The sequence below is a fragment of the Dasypus novemcinctus genome, chromosome 8 (assembly GCF_030445035.2).
Source record: "Dasypus novemcinctus isolate mDasNov1 chromosome 8, mDasNov1.1.hap2, whole genome shotgun sequence".
NCBI lineage: Eukaryota > Metazoa > Chordata > Mammalia > Cingulata > Dasypodidae > Dasypus > Dasypus novemcinctus.
The window spans coordinates 6,475,844-6,498,005 of NC_080680.1; the positions used below are offsets into that span (position 1 = coordinate 6,475,844).

General features: G+C 45.3%; 1 pseudogene; it reads left to right on the top strand.

The window, feature by feature from the left end:
* The first annotated feature begins 21,493 nt into the window (after positions 1-21,493).
* LOC111766734 (small nucleolar RNA SNORA73 family) lies at positions 21,494-21,679 on the top strand (annotated as a pseudogene).
* Positions 21,680-22,162: the final 483 nt, after the last annotated feature.

The window sequence follows — 22,162 nt, forward strand, 5'->3', positions numbered from 1 at the left end:
TTCACACTATAACTGAAGGAATATCAAATTCCCATCCAGGGGGACTCTGCCACATTCTCTAATGGAACACCAGGAATCCTCCAAGTACAGAGACAAGGACTAGTGAAGGAAGATGGCCCATTGATGGGCCCTTGATATTGATGACTGTGCATGTGAATCTTTACTCCTGAAACTGAAATTTAGCCGAGTATTATAGCATGCCTAAGAGTTGCCTCCTGGGAGCCTCCTTGCTCAAATGTGGCCTCTCACTGCGCCAAACTCAGCATATAAATACATTAACCTTCTCCCCAGCATGAGACATGACTCCTGGGGGTGAGCCTTCCTGGCACCGAGGGATTACTACCAAGTACCAACTAGCCATGCAACTGGAAAAAGACCTTGACCAAAAGGGGGAAAAACTAAAGATAAATGATTTTTATAGCTAAGAGACGTCAAAGTGCGTTGAGAGGTCATTCCAGAGGTTATGCTTATGCACGTCTCAGCTGGATCTCATTGACTGCCCAAGTAGATGCTATCCCAAATAGCAGGCTCCTGAGGGCTCTGGAGACTTCCAGACATTATAGTCAGGGCAGACAGCTCAGGAACTTGGTGCCCTGCCAGTGGGCCTACTTTGGAATTTATGCCCCCCAGGGTGACAGAGTTGGACTCCGCTGTGGTCTCCCTACACATGACTCTTCTGTCCTACTATTTGAACCTATAATTAGTACTAGAGTTGATAGGTGTACGTCCAAGAGACTTAAATCTTTGGACTGACCGTGTGCCAGCTGGGACTCAAATCTCAGTGGACTTGCAACTCCTACTCTCCAGTTCATAGCTCTCACCCAGGACAACTAACATGGAGATGATGATGGACAACGAGCATACCAAGGAGAGAATCTAAACTGCAAGCAGGAGAGTCCCATCAACCAGCCTTATGGGATCACAACCGCCTTTCAATTAGAGGTGGAGTGGACATCACCATCCCAGAATCCTCAGGATTGGGGAATGAACTATGGACTGAAGTAGACTTACTGGTATTCTACTGTAGACTTATTGTAATTCTAGCAATGGAAGAAATTATATCATTGATGTGGAGGAAGTTCTGAGGGCATGGAAAGGGAGAAATAGGTGTGATGCTGGGGCATTTTCAGCACTTCCAAATTGTCCTGAATAACGTTGCAATGACAGATACAGGCCATTATATATCTTGCCATAATCTACAGAATTGGTGGGAGGGAGTGTAATTTACAATGTAAACTTTAATCCATGCTTACTGGCAATGTTCCAATATGTGTTCATCAATTGAAATGAATGTACCACACTAATGAAGGATGTTGTAATGTGGGAAAATGTGGGAGTTGTGGGGAGTGGGGCATATGGGAACCCCCTATTTTTTAATGTAACATTGATGTAACCTAAGGATCTGTAGTTGGTGCTGGGGTTTAATGTATACCCAGGGGACCTGAATCTCTAGACTGACCATGTGATAGCCAGGCCCTGAGCCTCAACAGACTTGCAACTTCTACACTCTGGTTTATTGGACTTACCCCACTCAGCTAACATGGAAGTGAAGAATGTCAACCACCACACCATGGAGCCAAGAGTGCCTACAACTGAAAGCAGGAGGATTGCATCCAGCATCCATGTGGAATCGAAGCCCCCTCTTGACAGAGATGTGGAATGGACACAACCAATCCAAGGCCCACAGGATGGAGGAATAGAATATGGATTAGAGTGGACTTACTGATATTCTATTCATGTACTATTGTGATTAGTAATCAAAGAAAATGTGGCATTGGTGTGGATAAAGTGGCCATGGTGGCTGCTGGGGGTGGGGAATGGGAGGAAGAGATGAGATATGGAGGTGTTTTTGGGACTTGGAGTTGTCCTGGGTGGTGTTGCAGGGACAATTTCCGGACATTGTATGTCCTCCCATGGCCAACTGAATGGAATGTGGGAGAGTGTAGGCTATGATGTGGACCACTGACCACAAGGTGCAGCGGTGCTCAGAGATGTATTCACCAAATGCAATGAATGTCTCAGGATGATGGAGGAGGTTGTTGTTATGGGGGGAGGAGTGGGGTGAGGGGGGTGAGGGGTATATGGGGACCTCATGTTTTTTGAATGTAACATTAAAAAAATAAATAAAGACAAAAAAAGGTATAATACAATGGCATTTTCAGGACATTGGAATTGTCCTGAATGATGTTGCAGTGATGGATACAGGCCACTACATATCTTGTCATAACTTACAAAAAATGTGTGGGAGAGAGTTTAAACTATAATGCAAACAATAATCCACACTTAGTGGCAATGCTCCAATATGTGTTCATCATTTGTAACTAATGTACTACACTATTGAAGGATGTTGTTAATGTGGGAAAATGTGTGAGGGGTAGAAGGTGGGGCATATGGGAAATCCCCTACACTTTTTATGTAACATCTATGCAATCTAAGAATAAAGAATATTTTTTAAAATAATACATCTTTTTAATCACAATTTATAATAGTTCATTTTTTTAAATGTGCTCCTGTGTATTCTTTATCAGATTTACAATTTCTAACACTTTGTCCCATTTATTTTATCAGTCTTTCTCTCCCCTTCTCCCTATCTTCTGCTTCTCATCATATGTGTGTATGCTTTTTTTTCCTTTTTTCTGAACCATTCGAAAACAGTTACAGACACTAAGTCCTCGTATCCCTAAATAGTTAAGAACAAGGACATCACCTACATAACCACAGTGCAATGATAAAATCCAGAAAATTTAAAGTCGACACAACTCTATTAACTACACCACAGTCCATATTCAAATTTTGTCAGCTATCCCAATAACGCACTTGATAACCGTTTTTTTCTAGGTTTGAGGTCTAATCCAGGACCATTCACTGAAGTTAGTTGATGTGGGCACAAATATTCATTGTCACTTCTCCCACAGTAGCCAAAAACTGGAAACACTCTAGGCATCAGTCAATAGGAGAACAGGTTTTGGAAGTGTGGTACATGATATATCCATATCGATGAAATACAGCAGCAACGGGAAAGAAGAAAAATTGCTACATGCAACAATATGAATGTATCTTTCAGACTTAACATTGAGCAAGAAAGCCAGAAGTCCAACAGTCTTGAGTATATGATCCTATTCTATTTACATACACTCAAAAATATTAAATATCTAGGTAAATAGACTATTTTTCTCTGCTTTAAGTTCTTTAAAATATGGGTGACAATTGAAATCAGAAATTATAAACATTGCCAGAAGGGGCTCTGATGTGATAGATACAACAGTTATAACTTCAACAGAGGAGAGTTAAGGGACCTTTATGGTAATAAGGTTGCTCTTAATACATTCCATTTGCTGTGATAAAATAGCCATTCCAAGTAGACTACAAAATGTTAAATATGCATATTTTTGTTTTTTAAGATTTATTTTTTATTTATTTCTCTCCCCTCCACCCCCTGTTGTGTGCTCTCTGTGTCCATTTGCTGTATGTTCTTCTGTGACCGTTTCTATCCTTATAGCAGCACTAGGAATCTGTGTTTCTTTTTGTTGCGTCATCTTGTGTCAGCTCTCCGTGTGCAGTACCATTCCTGGGCAGGCTGCCCTTTGTTTCACGCTGGGCAGTTCTCCTTCGCACGCATCAGCACTGCGCATGGGCCAGCTCCACACGGGCCAGGGAGTCCAGGGGTTTGAACCATGGACCTCCCATGTGGTAGGCAGATGCCCTATCCATTGGGCCAAGTCTGCTTCCCTAAATATGTATGTTATAATATATAGTGCAGTCACTAAAAATTTACAAAGAGATAGCAGATAAACTCAGTGGATAAATTAGAGTGGAATACCTTAAAATTTTTCAAATACTCCAAAAAAATGGCAGTAAAAGGTAAACGGGAAAGGAAAAGAGGGAATAAACAGAAAACAAGTAATATTATAGTAGACCTAAATACAGACATAGCAATAAATATGATAAATGTCAATGTTATAAAGACAACAGACAGAATTGTCATACAGAATTATGAAAACAAGACCCGGATTGTATACTGGCTGTAAGAAACACACTTTAAATAAAAAGTCACAAATAGTTTAAATGTGAAAAAATAGAAAAAGATAAACTATGCAAACACTATTGAAAGCCAGAGTGTCCAGACTAATATCAGACAAAGTAAATTTCAGAACAAGAAAAATTACCCAGAGTGAAGAGGAAACTTACATAATGATAAAAGGGTCAATTCACCCAGCAGAAATACAATCTTCACTAAACGGGTATGCATCAAACAACAGAACTTCAAAACACATGAAGCAAAATCTGATCAAATGGAAAGATCCACAATTATAACTGAACATTTTAGTATACCTTTCTCAGTAATCAATATAACATAAGGACAGATAGCCAGCAAGGATATGGAACTGAAAAACTCCATCAACCTGACTGTGTAACTCTGTGATGAAAGCGAGAGCCACTGAGCGCACGCTTCGGATGGAGTGTACAAGGCAGGGGATGTGTAACATAGTGAGCCACGTGGAGGAAGACAGACTGCGGGTAACAGTACAAATAGGAGAGCATTCTCTCATGAACTGAAACAAAGGTACAGTACTAACACATAGTGTTAGTAATAGGGGGTGTGGGAAAAATATACCAAGTGTGTGTTATGGACCATAGAAAGCGACCATAGTCTGATCATGTCCTTTCATAATCTGTAACAAATGTTGCACAGCAATGCAAGGTATTGGTGGAAGGGTGATGTATGGGAATTCTACATGTTATGCTTGATTGTTTTGTAAGCTCACAACTTCTCCTATTTAAAAAAATGAAAGAAAGGAATGAAACAAGTGGACCTAACTGGCATTTATAGAACACGCCAGTCAACAAGAGCAGAATGCACACTCTTTTCAAGTACTCATGGAAAATTCACCGAGAGATCATATCGATTGTCATGAAACAAAGCACAACAAATTTAAAAGAATCAAAATCGTAGGTGCATGTTCTCTGACCATAATGAAATTGAACAAGAAATCAATTACAGAGAGATAAAGGAAAAATCTCAGGACTCTTGGAAAGTAAAACATACTCTAAATAATCCATTGGTCAAAGAGGAAGTTTCAAGAGGAATTAGCAAATATTTCATACCGAATGAAATATAGTAAATCAAAATTTGTGGGGAGCAGCAAAAGCAGTGTTTAAAGAGAAATCTGTATCTTTAACTGTTCATGTTAGTAAAGAATGGTCTCAAATCAACAATCTTAAATTCCTCCCTTTAAGAACCTATTAAAATAAGGGAAAATAATTCAAAGAAAGCAAAAAAAAAAAAAAGAATTTATAAAGATAAGAACTGAAATCAATGAAATGGAAAACAGAAAAAATTAAGAAAATCAATAATACCCAAAATTGGGTCTTTGAAAAGATCAATAAATTGGAAAAACCTCTAGCCAAAGAAAAAGAAAAAGAAAGAGAAGACACAAATTACCAATATCAGAAATGAAAAAGGGGATATCACCTCAGACCCCACAGACATTAAAAGGATAAAAGAGTATTAGCAACATCAGTTAGACTTGGACAAAATGGACTAATTCCTTGAAAGCCAATTAACATATAAAAACTAACCCAAGGTTTAAAACCTTCCGCAAAAAAGAAAACTACAGGCCCAGATAGTATCACTGGTAATTCTACAAAACCTTTAGAGAATAAATAAACCTTTATAAATAAATGGCCCTGAAACATGCATACACAAAAGAAGATCTTCACACATCATACAAACATTAACTCAAAATGCACCACAGATCTAAAGGTAAAACTATACCACTTTTAAAAGAAAACATAGGAGAAAATCTTAATGACCTTGGTTACGCAAAGAGTTTTTAGCAGAATCCATAAGAGAACAAAACAATAAATTGGACTTCATCAAAATTGAAAACTTTTGCTTTGTGAAAGATACTGTTAAGCTAATGTGAAACAAGCTAAAGACTGGGAGAAAACATTTGCACAGTACCTATCCAACAAAGGATTTAAATCCAGAATATATTTTTTTAAAAACGAAACTCTCAAATCTTGCTAGTAAGAAAACAAGCAACCCAATTTTTTAAAAATGGCAAAACATTTGAAAAGATACTTCACCAAAGACAATAAATGGTTGGCAAATAAACACATGAAAAGATGTTCAACATCTTTAGCCACTAGCACTTAGGAAATGAAAACTGAAACCATAATTAGATCCCATTACACCTATTAAAATAGCTTGTGCCTTTTTAACTGTCATTGCCATGTCTGGCAAGGATGTGGGGTGACTGAACTCTCACATATTGTTGGAGGCATGCAAAATGATACAACCACCCCAAAAAACAGTTTGACACCCTCTCAACCCACCTACTCTTGGGCCCAACAATCTCTCTCCTATATGTATTCATCCTAGAAGAATGAAAACATGTCCACACAAAACCTGTACTTGACTATTTATATCAGTTCTCTTCATAATTCCCAAATGTCCTCTGTTGGGTGATTTGATAAACCATTTCTGGCCCATCCATACAATGGAATATTGTCAGCAATAAAAAGGAATGAACTGGGAAACGGACTTGGCCCAGTGGTTAGGGCATCCGTCTACCACATGGGAGGTCCGCAGTTCAAACCCCGGGCCTCCTTGACCCATGTGGAGCTGGCCCATGCGCAGTGCTGATGCGCGCAAGGAGTGCCCTGCCACGCAGGGGTGTCCCCCGCATAGGGGAGCCTCACGCGCAAAGAGTGCACCCCATAAGGAGAGCCACCCAGCCCGAAAGAAAGTGCAGCCTGCCCAGGAATGGCGCCGCCCACACTTCCTGTGCGGCTGAGGACAACAGAAGTGGACAAAGAAACAAGACGCAGCAAATAGACACAGAGAACAGACCACCACGGCAGGGGGGGGGGATTAAATAAATAAATCTTTTTTAAAAAAAAAAAGGAATGAACTCTCAGTACACACAACAACTTGGATGAAGTTTAAGGGCATTATACGGAGTAAAAGAAAAAGTCAATCTCAGAAAGTCACCATTTCTATGATTCCCTTTATATAGTAGTATGTGTTAAAACTCACCTATACACCAAAAAAAAAAAAAAAAGGAAATTTATTGTAAATAAACGTTTGAAATAATAAAAATTGAAGTAAATAAAATTGAACCACACAGGTGCTTCAAAGACTGACCATTTATTTTGTTTATTTTGTCCTGGTGATTTTCTGAATTCTTAAAACTATTTTTCTCCAAATTTCTGGATAAGCTGGAATCTTCCCCTCATTGACTCGAGTTCAAAGGACGAGTTTCACAATTGGCCACTAGGGGGCGGTAAGCCCCACAGCGTTTCCTTTGCTTTTATCCTGGCACTTCATATTTGTGAATCCTCTAAGGGTCACCACATACAAGAAAAGAAAAGGGGAAAGGAGAAACGTGCCATGCTGTGTGCCCGCCGCATTTCTTCAGTCTTGTTATCAATTCACCAAAGGGCCAGTGCCACAGCTAAAGTTCTGAGCTCCCTGGGGGCCTTCTGCTATGCTCTGACTGCCCCAGAAGGTTGGAGGCAACCCATCTCTCCTTGTCAGGCAGCGAGTGAAGGCTACAGGCACCAAGGAGCTTTCTAGCAGGGACACAGCAGTGAACTAAGGACACAAGTCGCTGCATTCCCCGGGGAAGAAACAGGCAATAAAACAAATGTAAGGCAGGTGGCCTATCAGGAACTGCACTGGGCTGCCAGAGTTACACAAAGTGACACCTTAAACAAGATATAGAAGAAGTGCAAGGATGATCCTGTATTTGACGTGGCTTCCGCCCTCGGGGTCCCCTCCTGGTCAGAAGATGGCTGCCACCACTCCAGCTATCACACCTGAGCTGCAGGAAGGAAGAAGAAAGGAAGAGCAGCAGGAGTGCTACTTCCAGGTGAGGCACCTAGCTTCCCCAGAGTCCCAGGCTAGGGGCTTCTCCTTGTTCCTCACTAGCCACTCCTACCAGCAAGGGGGACTTGCAGGAAGAAGGGCATGAGTTAGGAACGCTTCTCCCAAGTGAAATACTACTTTTCACAACATTCATCTTCTCGGAAATTTCCGTTAACTTTCCAGCTGTCTGTTATACCAGAGTGAGCCCTGTAGAAATGGCTCAGAGTGGCCGTCCATTATAACCCAGCTCTTCAACCAGTCAAGAAGTTTCTTTCCACAGGCTCTCTTCGTTTTATGGCAAGTGCCCCTCCCATCTAGGGAAGGGATAAGCCTCGGCCCAGCTCGATGGCAGCAGGGGTAAAGCACGCGCAAGGGGAGACTTCCCGGCCCCTGAAGGTGGTCGCGCCTCGCGTCGTGGCTCTTGTGGGTGCGCGCCACGCCTCTGGAGTGAGGGTGCTGTGCAGACCCGCGGGGGCCGGGTGCGCTGGCTCTAGCTAAGGAAGGAGAGCTCGGGGTGACGGCCTGCGACGCTGGCCCTGGTGGGACTTGCGCTCAGAACAGTGCGGTAGACCCCCAGGAGCGTCTGCGGGGCCCACGTGCAGGAGGCGCTGGGGACAGGGGGGGCAGCCCCGTGCTGCTCGCTCCCCTCCAGGCTGGCCTGGCTGCGCCCGTGCCTGAGGCCGGGGCTGCGGGGGCGCAGAACCGGGAGAGGGGGAGCGGCCCGCGGGGCGCGGGGCCGCCCTGGGACCAGCGTTCGGCCGCGTGGCGGTTCAACGCCCCCTCCTCGCAGCTCTGCCCCCTCCCTTCCAGGCGCGGGGGTCCCAGCCGGCCCCTCGCGCCCGCCGCTCCCCCTCCCCGCGCGCCGGCAGCGAGCTCTTCCCACGCTCCCGCGCGTGTTCCGCATCCACTCGCGGGCGCAGAAGGCGGCGCCTGCGGGCAGCCGCTAGCCCGGCAGTCCCCGAAAGCGCCCCGACGCCCCGTGCAGCCGCGCGGTCCTCGCACACCGTGAGGTCGCGGGTCCCCGCGGAGGCGCGCGTGCCCGGCGAGAGGAACCAGCCTTATTCGGGGTCCCCCGCGAGCCCGCGCCGGCAACGCTGCGGTGAGCGGCACAGGCGAAGTCGCCCGCGGCTCGCGCGCCTGGAGCCCACGACCCCGCCTCCCCAGCCCGGCTCCTCGCCCTGCTCCCCGGTGCCCTTCTCGCTTTAGCCAGGGGAGGGCCCTGGCTAGCTCCGCTGTCCCAGGCAGGGGACCCGCCTGCGCAGGTGCGCGAGGCACACGGAGGGGACCCGGCGCCTGTGCCGTCGCTCCGCCCCGAGGTGACTCGGCTCCTCTCCTGTGCAAAGGCGGCCCCGGCCCAGGTGGGGCCAGCTGCGTGGGCGCGGGCCTGAACGCAGGTGCGCGGGCGCGGTGCGGGACGCAGGTGCGCGCGCCAGGCGGCGGCACACGGTTCCAGGCCCAGCCTGCGGATCCCGCGGAGGGTGAGTCACGGCCGAACCCCATCACCCAGAGGCGCGCCCTGTGCCAGCGAACTGTGGGGCGCGGGGGCGCCGTTCTACCCGAGCCTCACAGCAGTTCTGGAGGACAGTGGCCCTGGCTTCCTGCACTTCTAAGATGGGGACTCCACAGGGGACTCGGAAGCCACCTCCGCGATGATATTGGTGAACGGAGGCCAAAATGCGCTGAAGAGCGTGTGGCGCCGTGGGCACGACAGGTTTGGGGCGCCTCGTCACGTCTCAGCCCTGGCAGGGGAAGGAGCCTGGGGCAGGAAGTCCACACCGGGGCTGCTCACTCACCCAGCCCCTCTACCAGAAAGAGGGGAGTAGGGCGGGAGCCAGGCCCCCTCCGGACCTCGCACTCCTTGTTGGCGACCAGCCCCTGGAGCTCTGAATCACCGCCAGGTGAGGGAGGCCACGGCACCCAGCGCCCCAGCCGCCCAGTTCATAAGCAAAAGGGTCATGGTAGACGCAGAGCGACGCCCTTGAAAACAACTCCCAAGAAACGGGTCAGATCAGGACAGCAGGCTGAGCTCGGAAAAGCCCTGGAAAAAACCGAGAATGCACTTTCTTCCTCCTCTTTGCCTCTCAGCAAAACGCATGTCCACTCAATGGTTGGAAAGTGGATTCCCAATGTTATCTAGAAGTGTGGTCCTCTGGCTGCAAGTGAATTTCTTATACCTGTTGGCTATCCAGGCATCTGTGGGAGAAAGATAAGAGCTGGATCCTTCCTTCACTCTGCTCACAGAAACTGATGGCAGACAGATGGTCAAAAACAAAACCCTAAACATTATAGAAAAATTATAAGAAACATACGAGAATTTTTTTTTGATGTAAGTTTGAAGAAGGTGTTTCTGTGCAAGACACAAATCTCAAGAGCCAACAAGGGGAAGAATGGCAGGCTTGACTAAATTTTTAAAAAAAAGTTAATTCTGTACAAGAAAAGATGCCAAAGCAGTGTTTTTGAAAAAGCAAGTGAGGGAAGCAGATGTGGCTCAATAGAGAGAGCGTCCGCCTACCACATGGGAGGTCCAGGGTTCAAACCCAGGGTCTCCTGACCCATGTGGTGAGCTGGCCCACGTGCAGTGCTGATGTGCACAAAGAGGGCTGTGCCACGCAGGGGTGTCCCCACGTAAGGGTGCCCCCTGCACAAGGAGTGGCCCCTATACTAGGAGAGCCACCCCGCATGAAACTGCAGCCTGCCCTGGAGTGGTGCTGCACACACAGAGACCTGACACAGCAAGATGACGCAACAAAAAGAGACACAGATCCCCAGTGCCACCTGATGAGAAGACAAGCAGACACAGAACACACAATGAATGGACACAGAGAGCAGACAACGGGGGGGGGGGGGGGCTGGAATAAATAAATAAATTTCTAAATAAATAAACAAGTGACACAATGAAAGAAAAGGTGTGACATATATAAAAAGATGAATATACAAGATAATACAAGAAAAAAATAGCCCCATGAGAAAATGGGCCAAAGGTAGTACATGAGTCACTGAAGAAGTTTTAAGAATGGGTCATGTGCAGAAACAGGTTCCACCTCACCAGTAATCAGAGACAGTCTGTTACATCCACTCTGTAGCATCATTTCTCCAGCCCAGTGCTCAGCACTTTCAAGTTCTGTGGGTAGGAGGATAAAAATCCATCAAGTCTGGTTAGCTCAACCTGCTTTCAAGTGGTCAAGTGTGTGGTCTGCAGAGAAAATCAGTCAAGCAGCAGGTCCAATACGTGTTTTGAAACGCCAGCAGAGGTCATGCTCAAAATACCTTCTCCCTTCCAATGCTCTTGCCTTCTGGAATTCTCTACGAGCCTGCCCACAAACACCTCCCAAGATATCTCCCTCTCCCTCCCTCCTCCCTCTCTCTCTCTCTTTCTCCCCCCCCCACCCCCTGCTGATCATCAGAGAGGCACTAAGGCTATGGTTCTGAATGGCCATCTGAATCCGCTGGAGGACTTGTTTCAAATCAGCACAGGTTTCCGGCACCTTCTCTAGACGTCCTGATTCCGTGAGAGATGGGACTCAAGAATCAGGTGACGCTGATGCTGGCTCTCTGTCGACCTCCCTTTGGGAATCACTGGGCTAAAGCAGAAGAAAATATCACCTCTCAGGGCCTCAGCCTGAATTCTGTCGTCAGATCTTGGATTTTCGGCTCTCTGTGGCTGTACATTCATTTATCTGTTCTCAGCCCAGATTTGAGTTGCCAAAAGAAAAAAAATTCGGGCAGCTCGTGGGAATTGCAGTCAGCTGCACTACGTAATAATCTGTGTCGTCCCCTGCACCTTGCCTCCTCTCCGGGTTTTCTCCTCCCTCCAGAGGAGAAGGAGCTCGGCTGCTCCGCTGACCCTGCACTCGCAGCCCTAGCGCAGCCGGGCATGGCGTAGCCGAGCGACTGACCGCGTGCCTGCCCTCCCCTCTCCACAGTCCCCCACAGGTGGCCATCACACCTGTCCGCACACCTGCCCAAACACAGACGCAGACACCTGCACGGTACACCCCTCCACAGCCCGTGGCATCTACTTCCTTTCCCAATTTGATCCATTTCTTGCAAAAGACCTCCCTATGCAGCTTTTGTCTTTGAACAAGAAGCCAGGCAGGGACCATCGAATGCTGTGCTGTCTACAGAGCCGACGAGGCATCCTTAGCTTGTAAGAGAGAGTCACAGCACCACCCACCCCTCGCCTTGCCTGCCCCCTGCTCCACGCGCACTGTTCTTCCTTTCCCTGCATGGTGAGCCACCTCCTCTGCTCCTCAGTAGCACCTGCTAGATAAGATCTCCCTATTACATTGCAATTATTATACTGACATCAGCCTCCCGCCCCAAGGCAGCTTCAGGGGCCTGGGTCAGGGTTTGCTTCCCCTTTTATGTGCCTCACAGTCCCTACCGCATAGTTCATTTTGCTTTTAACCTATTATTTTGAAACTAGTTCAGACTTACAGAACAGCTGTAAAAAGAACACAAAACTCAAACAGAGAACCCCAACATACCCACACACAAATACCCAGATCCACAGACTTGGAGCACTTTACCATATTTGCTGTGTTGTTCTATCTGTCCGCTATCGATGTGTATCCATCTGTCTGTCTATGTATCTGTCTCTTTTCTAAGCCTTTGGGAGAAGGGTTATACATCGTGCTCTTTGAACACTTAGTAGTCCCATGCGTATTTCCTAAAAACAAGGATATTCGCTTATGTAACCACCCTAAGTGCAGTTATCAAGTTCAAGAACTTCGACATTGATACAAAGCTTACAGTCTATATCCCATCTTTTTTGTATATCCCAATAATGTCCTTTCAGTGTTTTCTCTTCCAATGATCCCGTCCAGGATCATGTGCTGCATTTAATTGTCATTGTCTCTTTAATCCCTATTTATTTTGGAAAGATATAGACAACACAAAATTTCTCATCGCAACCATAGAATTCAGTGGCGTTAATCACATTCACAATGGAGTGCCATGCTCCTATCACGTATTTTTGAACGAGTGAACAAATAAAAGATATAGTCAGATAACAGTCATGTTTTTAAAAAGGACATATGTGGATGTGTTCATAAGAATGTATGTAAAGGCTTTGAAAATGATCGAGAAATAGACATACCAAACATTAAGTGTCGCCTCTAATGGAAAGGCAGTGAGAAAGGGGGTGGGCAAACAAGGACTTTTGTACTTCTGCCTGTTTCCTTAAATATTCCTCAAACCTTTTACAACAAAGATGCACCCAAGTATCACTTAAGCAATAAAAAACATAACCACAAGGAGCAAAGACGTAAACAACACTGTGCTGTAGCTCTTTTTACTGTGACTACCTCGCCGATTTTCTGTACGTATAATGAGGAAGTGTGTCAGGCACGGCAGTCGAAAGGCTTGTAACCCCCTGCTCCTTCCCTTAGGAGTTCTAAAATTACAAAAAGGCTCTGGAACGTGTGTGCCAACAACAGAGGTTTGGATGGGGAAACGACATATGCCCCACAGAAATCCAGCTCCAGGGTTATAATCCATATTTAACCTCAGCATAGAAAGGGCGTGAAAACTGGCAGCCTTGCCGACCGCTTACTTGCTATTGTGCACACCTGCCATTGGGAAAGCCAGCTGCAAAGGAAGAGCGAAGGCGGCAGGTACCTTGTCAAACTCGTCCCATGTCTTGTGGATCCTGAATGCTTTCACTCCATGTTTCGGTTTCCTCGTTGCTCAAGCAAATGCCTAGTGTATTTGCTCATAGTTTGAAGCTGGGAAAAATTCCAAATCAAGATGTCATCAAGGTGATGCTCTCTTCCCGTGGCCGTGCGTTCTGGGCTGGCTGTCGCAAGCCTTGGCCCAGGGCTCCTCTGTCACCTGGCAGTGCATGTGGTGGCCTCTCTCAGCCACCCCTTCTGGGGGTTCCGGTGACATTTCAGCGTCTTGCTTCCTGTGGCTTTCTCTCTCTCTGTCTTAAGTTCTTTCCACTTATGAAAGACTCCAGTAATAGGATTAAGACCCATCCTGCTTGAGGCAGCCTCATGGAAAGGTCCTCTTTACCAAGGACATCCTCTGACGTCCCACAGGATGGACTAAGTTTAAGAATACACTTTTCTGGGGTACACAGCTCCAAACCACCACACTCCAAAAACCCTGCACTTCCTTCTAATCCGGATAGTCAGAAATACGTTCCTTGGCTCCTTCAGCTTCTCCCACCCAAATGAGACCCTTTTTGGGTCCAGGACTAGCACTGCCCCACATCCGGAGAGTCATGCATTCAGACTGAGGAGGGAGAGCGGCTCTCAACTTCCTCAGTGACTCTGGTTGAGAGTTTGAGGTTCCAGATTAGAGCACAATACCATTTCATGTTAAAACTCTAATTGAATCCAATTCTGTCATGGTTCCAGTGTTTGGGCGATCAGTAGGGGGCTGGGCCTTGCATTTGTAGGGCACCTTTCCAAATCCAGCAAGAAGGAAGAGTGAGGAGTGGAGAGAGGCACCAATGGGGGTGCCCTCAGTTTCCCCTTGGCATCCTCTACAGGTGTGACTCCTTCTCTGACCTTGATGATGGTCCACCCAACATTGCCGCGGATGACTGGCTCTTGTGTGGCTCTCTCTGTCTCTTTCACCTCTGAACGACTCTACCTTGTCTCTCCCGATAGATTTGGTTTATTTCAACCGATTTCGAGGTTCACCCACAGAGGTACCCTGGCAAACCCCATCTGTGGACAGAAGTGGAAACGGAGGTCAAGAAAGGAAGAATGACTTACATGTGGGCACCGAGCTGATATGAATAAGCACACACGGGGGGTCAGTCACCAGGGGCCTATTGAAGGCACATGCTCACTGCGTAAAAGTGTGAACACCCTTCCTTTACCATGTTGGGGTTGAATCGGGAGGAAGAAGAGGGATGAAACAGGTCACCCATGCCCTGGGTCCTTCTGATGAGGCCATGTGGCCATATGAATGCTTCCTTCACCGATGGCCCAGGTGAAGACATCAGTCGGCCCAGCTGGTCCCTTCTCACCTGGGGACCTGGTTGGGTTACCTGGGGTACGCTGCTCCTGGAACTCAGTCCAGACTCATCCTCTGATGTCCTGGCAAAGCTGCCTGCCCTTCTGTCTCCACTGAACTGGGAATCTTTCCAATTAGCATCATCTGCCACTGAGTACCCGTTACTATGCTAGGTGCTCCACATTTATTAAACCATTTCACCTTCATGGTAATCCAAGAGAGAATCACCAGCCCCATTGTACAAATTAGAATGCCAAAAAAGCAGAAAGGTTTTTGGACAATGGGCAGGGAGCTTTCAAGCTGGGGCTTGAGGCCAGGTGCAGCCAACCGGGCTGCCTCCCATGGGTCCTCCCCTGCTCTGGTGGTTGTGGCCTGTTTTCCCCCCAACATGGGCCCACCTCCCTCCTCAAGGAATCCACTGCAGTTCTTTTTATTCCATGCTCACACCTGGAGCCCAAGCTGAATCCAGAGCACCAGGACCCTTGAGTACCTAATCAGGAGTATTGGCTCAATTATTCTACATTTTGGGGTCTTCGTCTAACAAAGAAAAGTAATAAATAGAAAAGGAGAGAGAAGGAAGGAGGAAGGGGATGAAGGAGATAGAAGAAATAGATGCTACAGCAGAACCTCCCTATATGAGGATATTCCAGTACCCTGAAGGTTTTCGTAGCAGTGCATTGATAAGATACTGAGAGGTATATGTACACAACACATATATGGATGAGAATATATATTTATATGTGTAGGTGTTTACATATATGAATATGCATGTGTAATGAATATATCTCCTTCTAATGTATAAAACCTTAAGGACACTGGAGTATGTGATTGTAAAGCATTTGGAAATGGAAATGCTAAAAGCACTTAACAAGCTACTTCCTGAGTGATAAGGCATGACTTAGATGCCAACCAGTGGAGCGAGATGAGGGGACACTTGGGCAAATGAATCATCAGTGGGCACCCAGGGATGTGACTGATGGAACTGGTATTTCCGCTTTTCTGTCAATTCCATCTCTGCTCCTGGGAAACCTTCATCTCCAGTCATCCTCTCTGTCCTTAAATGATGCAGCGTAAATCATACCACTTCCAGGTGTGTCCTGACTGATAGGAGCACAAGGTTCTATTTCCCCTTCTCTGAAACGCTCAACAACGCATAAAGCAGTTCTTCGTGGTTTTGTTGCGAGTGCTATGAAGAGTTACTGAGAAAACGTATGCAAAACCTCCTACCCCAAGTCTAAACCATTGTGCTTACCCAAAAATAAAAACGATTATAGGTATGTTGAAATTAAGATAGACCTGGAAACAAAAGTAAAAATGTAGGTTTTAGGTGGAGAATTTTCATTTTAAAACATAGAGACTTTTTCCTGACATCATCCTCACAGCCAGACATGCTTCTAAATGCTTGATATTACCTTCTCATCTGTGCCCCACCAGTGCCCTATAAGGTGAGCTGTATCTCTGTCCCTGCTTGACAGATGAGGAAACTGAGGCACGGCAAGTTTTTAAAATCTTGCCCGAGTTCACACAGCTAGGAAGAGGAGGGTGTGGAACTTAAACCCAGGTGCTCTGCTGGTACTCAGCACAGCTCCTGGAGGCTCCTGAAGGTTTGCCTTCAGAGTTACACTTTCTTTCGCTGAGGCCCATGGGCCCTGATAGATATTAAGTTCCCAGCGCTGCCTGGTGTGATACACAGTTGAAAACTCTGCCGCGTCTGAAAGCACTGCTCCTCGCAAAGACAGCCAGATGGCTGGGGAAGATTGGACTTAATCAATAGGGTATTTTTTCCTATCTTACATTTATTCATTTTAGCACTTCAAATTAAATTTTTTAAAGTTTATTTCAACTTAAAAAAAATAAAATAACAGGCAAAAGGCAGCTTGGCAAATTATGGAAGCATTACCTTAAAAAAAATCCTGCCCAGGCACATTTATCTGTTTAATTCTAAAAACAAGCTCAACTGTTTTTCTACTGTTCCAAAAGATGAATAAACAAGCACAGATTGGTTAAAAAACATGACCCAGGTGTCCCTGTTAATGAAGAAAATGAAAAAAAAAGTTTGATCATATTCACATCTCATGAAACTAAATTCCATTTTCTTCTTATTTGACCTTTACCATTATATAATACCGTCTTTGCCTTTACTACAAAAAAAATTTACAATATTGCTATAAGTTTCATTAGTTTTCCCATGTATCACTAAATTCTTAGCTCTTTGTAATAGTATTTGTATTATTAACCAAAATCCTCTTCTACCACTGAAATCACTGCTATACAGTCCCTAGATTATCCTCTAGCCGTCTTTCAATTAACACTATCCTCCCTAGACTACCCCTTTCAGTCACGATCACATTTCTAAGTCAGCAGTGTTTGTTACACTCATTATCATGTGTTACCATCAACTCCATCCATACCACATATTTACAATCCACTTTATCAAACATTCAGCATACATTCAGCATTAGCTCCCCATTCTCAACCCACATTCTGTCTCCTACTAACCTAATTAAGTCTTAAAGTCTCCTGCAAGAAGTTTCATTGTTAAATTTGTCTCTTCAAATCTTATGTGAATCCTTTGCTATCTTTTCCTACTCTGGGAAATTAGACTCTAAAGTTTTTCTAAATTTTGAAATAACTTCAAACTTACAGAAAATTTGCAAAATTAATACAAAAACAACTTTAACCTTTAAACTCCAGCCTACCTTCACCCATATACCCAGATTTACCAAGACTTAGCCTTTTGCCATAGTTGCTCTACCATTCTCTATTTTCTAATCTTTGGAGCATAAATCACCTAGGAAATTATATCCTGCTTCAAGATTGCTTCCATTAAAAGAATACAATGGTGTCTGTGTGTGTGCCTGTAAAGAGTAAAATTCTGTTCTTTCCAGGAGCTAAGGGAAGGTTATTAGCAGAACCTGGGACAGACCTGGGCTGATTCCAGGGACCAGGTGTCAGCACCAGCAGTGCCACCTGGTTCAGGGGCAGCCACCCTGAGCTAAAGCTTTTGATCTGAAAGATAAAAATCCACTGACTCCTTGCAGGGCAAGGAGAGGCATGTCGTGTTCTGAGGAGCTGGGAAGCGTTGTGGGCTCAGGCTCATTCCAGCGCACTCCCCAACTCTCCACATTCCCAATATTTACCTGAAACCACCTTTTGGCTCTTTGGCAGGTATTCTTTTTAGGTACTGGCTGAAAAATATGTAAAATCATAGGTTGGTTTTCATTAAAATCCAATATTTGCATATGAAAAAAAAATTTATTAGGAAACAGATTTGCCAAGAACTGGGAGAGTCCCACAGTGGGAATTTCTCCCACCTGCCCTCAGGATTACAAACTGTTGAGCTGCTCAGACCACCGGCTCATCTTGAGAGAATCACAGAAAAATCCTTGTTCGCACAGGGTTTCCTAAAGGACACTGGAGGGGTGAGGGAGCACTGGTGACGTCCTGCTTCTCTGCACCTCACCAGGTGTGGCAGTTTGATATTATTTATGAATTCAAAAAATATATATTGATTATGTTTGTAAACTGGTCTGTTCCGCTGGGCGTGATAAAACCCTTTGAGTGTATTAGATTCAGCTGAGATGTCTGATTAAATTGTGTTACGATTAGGGCTTTGATTCCACCACTTCATTAGAGTACGACTCAGTGTTGAGTCTCCACCCCCTTGGTGGGCCAATAAAACAGACTCTTCACATGGAAGTCAACACACAGAGAAGAACACAGAGGAAGAGAGACAGCTAGTTAGACAGGATCCTGCAGCCCAGGAAGAGAGATGAGCCTGGCGTTTTACAGCTGACCTTGTGAAGAGAACAGAGCAGCTGAGCCTGGAAAGAAACAAGCCCTGGGGAGAGAGACGAGCCTTATGCCAGCCTACAGCTGAGATCAGAAGAAGCTGGGACCATGGAGCCTTAAGAGGTAAGAGGAAGCCTGAACCCTTGCAGACGTCGCCTGCCATCTTGCGTAACATTGACTATGACTTTGAGTGAGAAAGTATCTCTTATGGTACCTTGAGTTGGACTCTTTAGGGCCTTGTGAGTGTAAGCTTCTACCCCAAACAAATATCCTTTGTGAAAGCCGACAGAGTTCTGGTACTTTGCATCAGCACTCCTTTTGCAAACTGAAACACTGGGTAATATCATGATTACAGGGAAGTGTTTTCAACTCCTAGAAAGAAAGTCACTGTGCTACATCACCCTAATGGGATGTAAATTATAATAAAACAAAATATAAAATAGAGGCACAGGGTTGTTTTTCTCTGTCTCTAACTAGCTGGATGGCTTTGAGCAGGTTGTTTCCTCTGAGGAATGCCCAAGCTTGAACTGGATGACCCCCCGCTCTAGGTGCTGTGGTTTAGGGTGTGGACGAAGGCTCCTTGTGTGGGACAGTGTGCTGAGGGGACACCAGTGTTTCCTTCCATTTAACTCTCCTGTAATCAGGATCTTGGCTAGAATGCTATTTACTTCATTTCCAGCAACATCTTCAATGATATAAAGAAAAGATGGTTCTGACGGAAATTTTGACTAAATGGTAGGATTAATATATTCCTCTCTAAATTTGTACTCATTTTAAAGTAAAAGAGCTCAAACTTCTACTTAATCCATTACAAGGCAATGAAAACTACATATGGTGAGCTACTCAACTGGTTTAGGGGAAGAGACTTGCACAGCTCATCCAGTAAACAGTGGGAGGCTAATATAACAAAGAAAAACACTGACAACTTTAGAGAGGTTCCTGAGGTAAAAGAAAAACAATTGAAAATGCTAGAGAAAAAGGAAGTCTATCATATGAATATAAAACAAAGCAATAAATTTAGAATCTCCCCAATTTAAAAAAACACACAAAATTAGTGAACTAGAGTATCAACATAAGGAATTTTCCCAAAATGAAACACAAAAGGACAAAAATGAGAATTTTTCAAAAAGGTTAATTTATATAATGATAAACATAAGCACATATTATGTATAAAGAAAGAAATAGGAGTTTTTAAAAAGGAGAACATAATGAGAAAATAGTCAAAAAGTATTTGAAGAAATATTTCTAGAACTAAAGAATGACACAGTTCTTTAGCTTGAGAGAACCTGCCTAGTGCCCAGTGGAATAAATTTAAAATGTTTAACATGGCTACATAGAATATCTAAAAGTATATATTACATAACTATAACATACTACATAGTTGTATGTTTTTAAATTTTTTACATAAATATATCACCCTGATTATATCCTTTCACAATAGGTCTTTCCATCAAAATAAAATTTTTGAGATTTATCCATATCGATGCACAGGACCATTGGTAAAAATGAATTGGTGTATACTTTCTTACATTTGTAAAAGTAAGAAGGGCACAGGCAATACAAATAAAAAGGTAGGAAAGTGGGGGGAGCGAGGAATCACAAGAAAGTATGAGAAAGCTTAGAAAACATAAAAAATGAGAGCATGAATAAGAACAAAAACACTGTTTATCATCTAACTGTGAATGAATTAAACTCCCCGCAACTGAAATAAAGTGTCAGAATGGCCAATGCGTCAGAAATGGAAAAAGGTAAGTCAGCCCAATATTACCAAAAGGAATAAAGGTTCAGAACTATTATTATCACACAAAAGGGGGTCCAAGACACAAAACCTTCAGTGGGACAAAGGGGATGATTTCCTAACAATAAAAGAAAGCACCATGGAGGTGTGGAGAAGCTGAGATAAAATACACAGCCCAGCAAGGGAACGAAGAGGGAAGCTCAAACCATACGAACACATCACGGGGAATCATGGAACGCTTGAGGTAAACCAACAAAAACCAGGAGATCAAACACTCAGAAACACTGAGGGAAGGTCATTATCTCCTCAGAGGAGTGGGGACATTGCTCACACTCCGTGTCTCCAGGTTTCCTCCTCCCCTTCTCTCGACATCCCAGTCAAGTTTCATTCCCACCACCCCACCACCACGGCTGCGACCAGGACCACCAACGGCTCCAGACTGCTCGCCCCATGGCCATCCCTGCACCCGCCTCTTTGGACCCCTCACCAGCTTCTGCCCACGTGCCCACTCTGGTCCCTGAAGCCCTTTCTTCAGTTGGTTTTCAGGACGCCCCACTCTCCTGGCTTCCCTCGCCCGCTTCAGTGTCTTGGGCTGCTTCTTACCTGGGGCTGTTTCTGAGCCTCTTCTCTCTTCTATTATTTCCCTCGATCAGGGTTCTTAACCTTTTTTGTCCACAGACCCCTTTGCGAGTCAGGTGAAAACCACGGACCCCTTACTAAGTCCACACTATACTGTGCATTATTTAATAAGTATATCACACCCACATGGACACATCCCCACAAGAATAAAGAAAATTCAAGCCCACAGGCCCCTTGGGGGTCTGTGCACCCCTGGACAAGAACCCCTGCCCCAGCTGGCTTGTGGCTGGACTCAGCCAGTGGGGCACGAGCAGGAGGCCGGGAGGTAGGGGCAAGGGGCAAGCAGGGGGTTTCCCCCTCCCCTGCCAGGCATCCTAGGTGCTTGGCTCAGGCAGACCACGTGTCCCTGCAACTTGTTGGCCTAAGGCCAGCAACGGCTTCCTGAGGTCACCTCTCCATCCCTTCATTGCTTTTTGGCTTCTTAGGTCTTCCATTAGCAATTCCAAAATGTGTCTGCTTTCAATACTGCTTTAAAAAATCATCCAGCGTGGATACCCAGAAAGGTCCCTCTCCCCAGGCTTTGTCCAGGTGGCACAGGGGAGCAAAGGGCTCTGCCCAGTGATGCACAATCTGATTCCACAACGTTGAAGAGGAAGCCAGGCCCTGAGCTGCACCAACTTCACAGAGTCCTAAGGACAATGCCTGAGGAGATGAGTCATTTTAAAAATTAAAATACAAAGACCTTGGAAAGGAACCTAAACTGGTTTCATATTTGTGTCCCTGTCAGAAGAGAAGAGGAACAAAGCCTTGACACTGACTTACAAGGTGGGAAAGCAGGTGCTAGACTATCTGGAAGATGATGAGGGAGGGTTTGAAAATTGGCATACATTTGTCTCCATGTTTGGCTCTTTTAAAAACTGAGTAAATCAAAGAATTCCAGCCTTAAAGACAGAACTGTGGGACTTGGCTAGAAATGCAAAATTTCAGGTCACCCCTAGGCCTTATACCAGTTTTAATTTCTAATGCACTAAATATTATAACCCATGTATTCTGAGAATAAGAGCAAAGTAGGGAAACGGACTTTGGCCCAGTGGTTAGGGCGTCCATCTACCATATGGGAGGTCCGCGGTTCAAACCCCGGACCTCCTTGACCCGTGTGGAGCTGGCCATGCGCAGCGCTGATGCGCGCAAGGAGTGCCGTGCCACGCAAG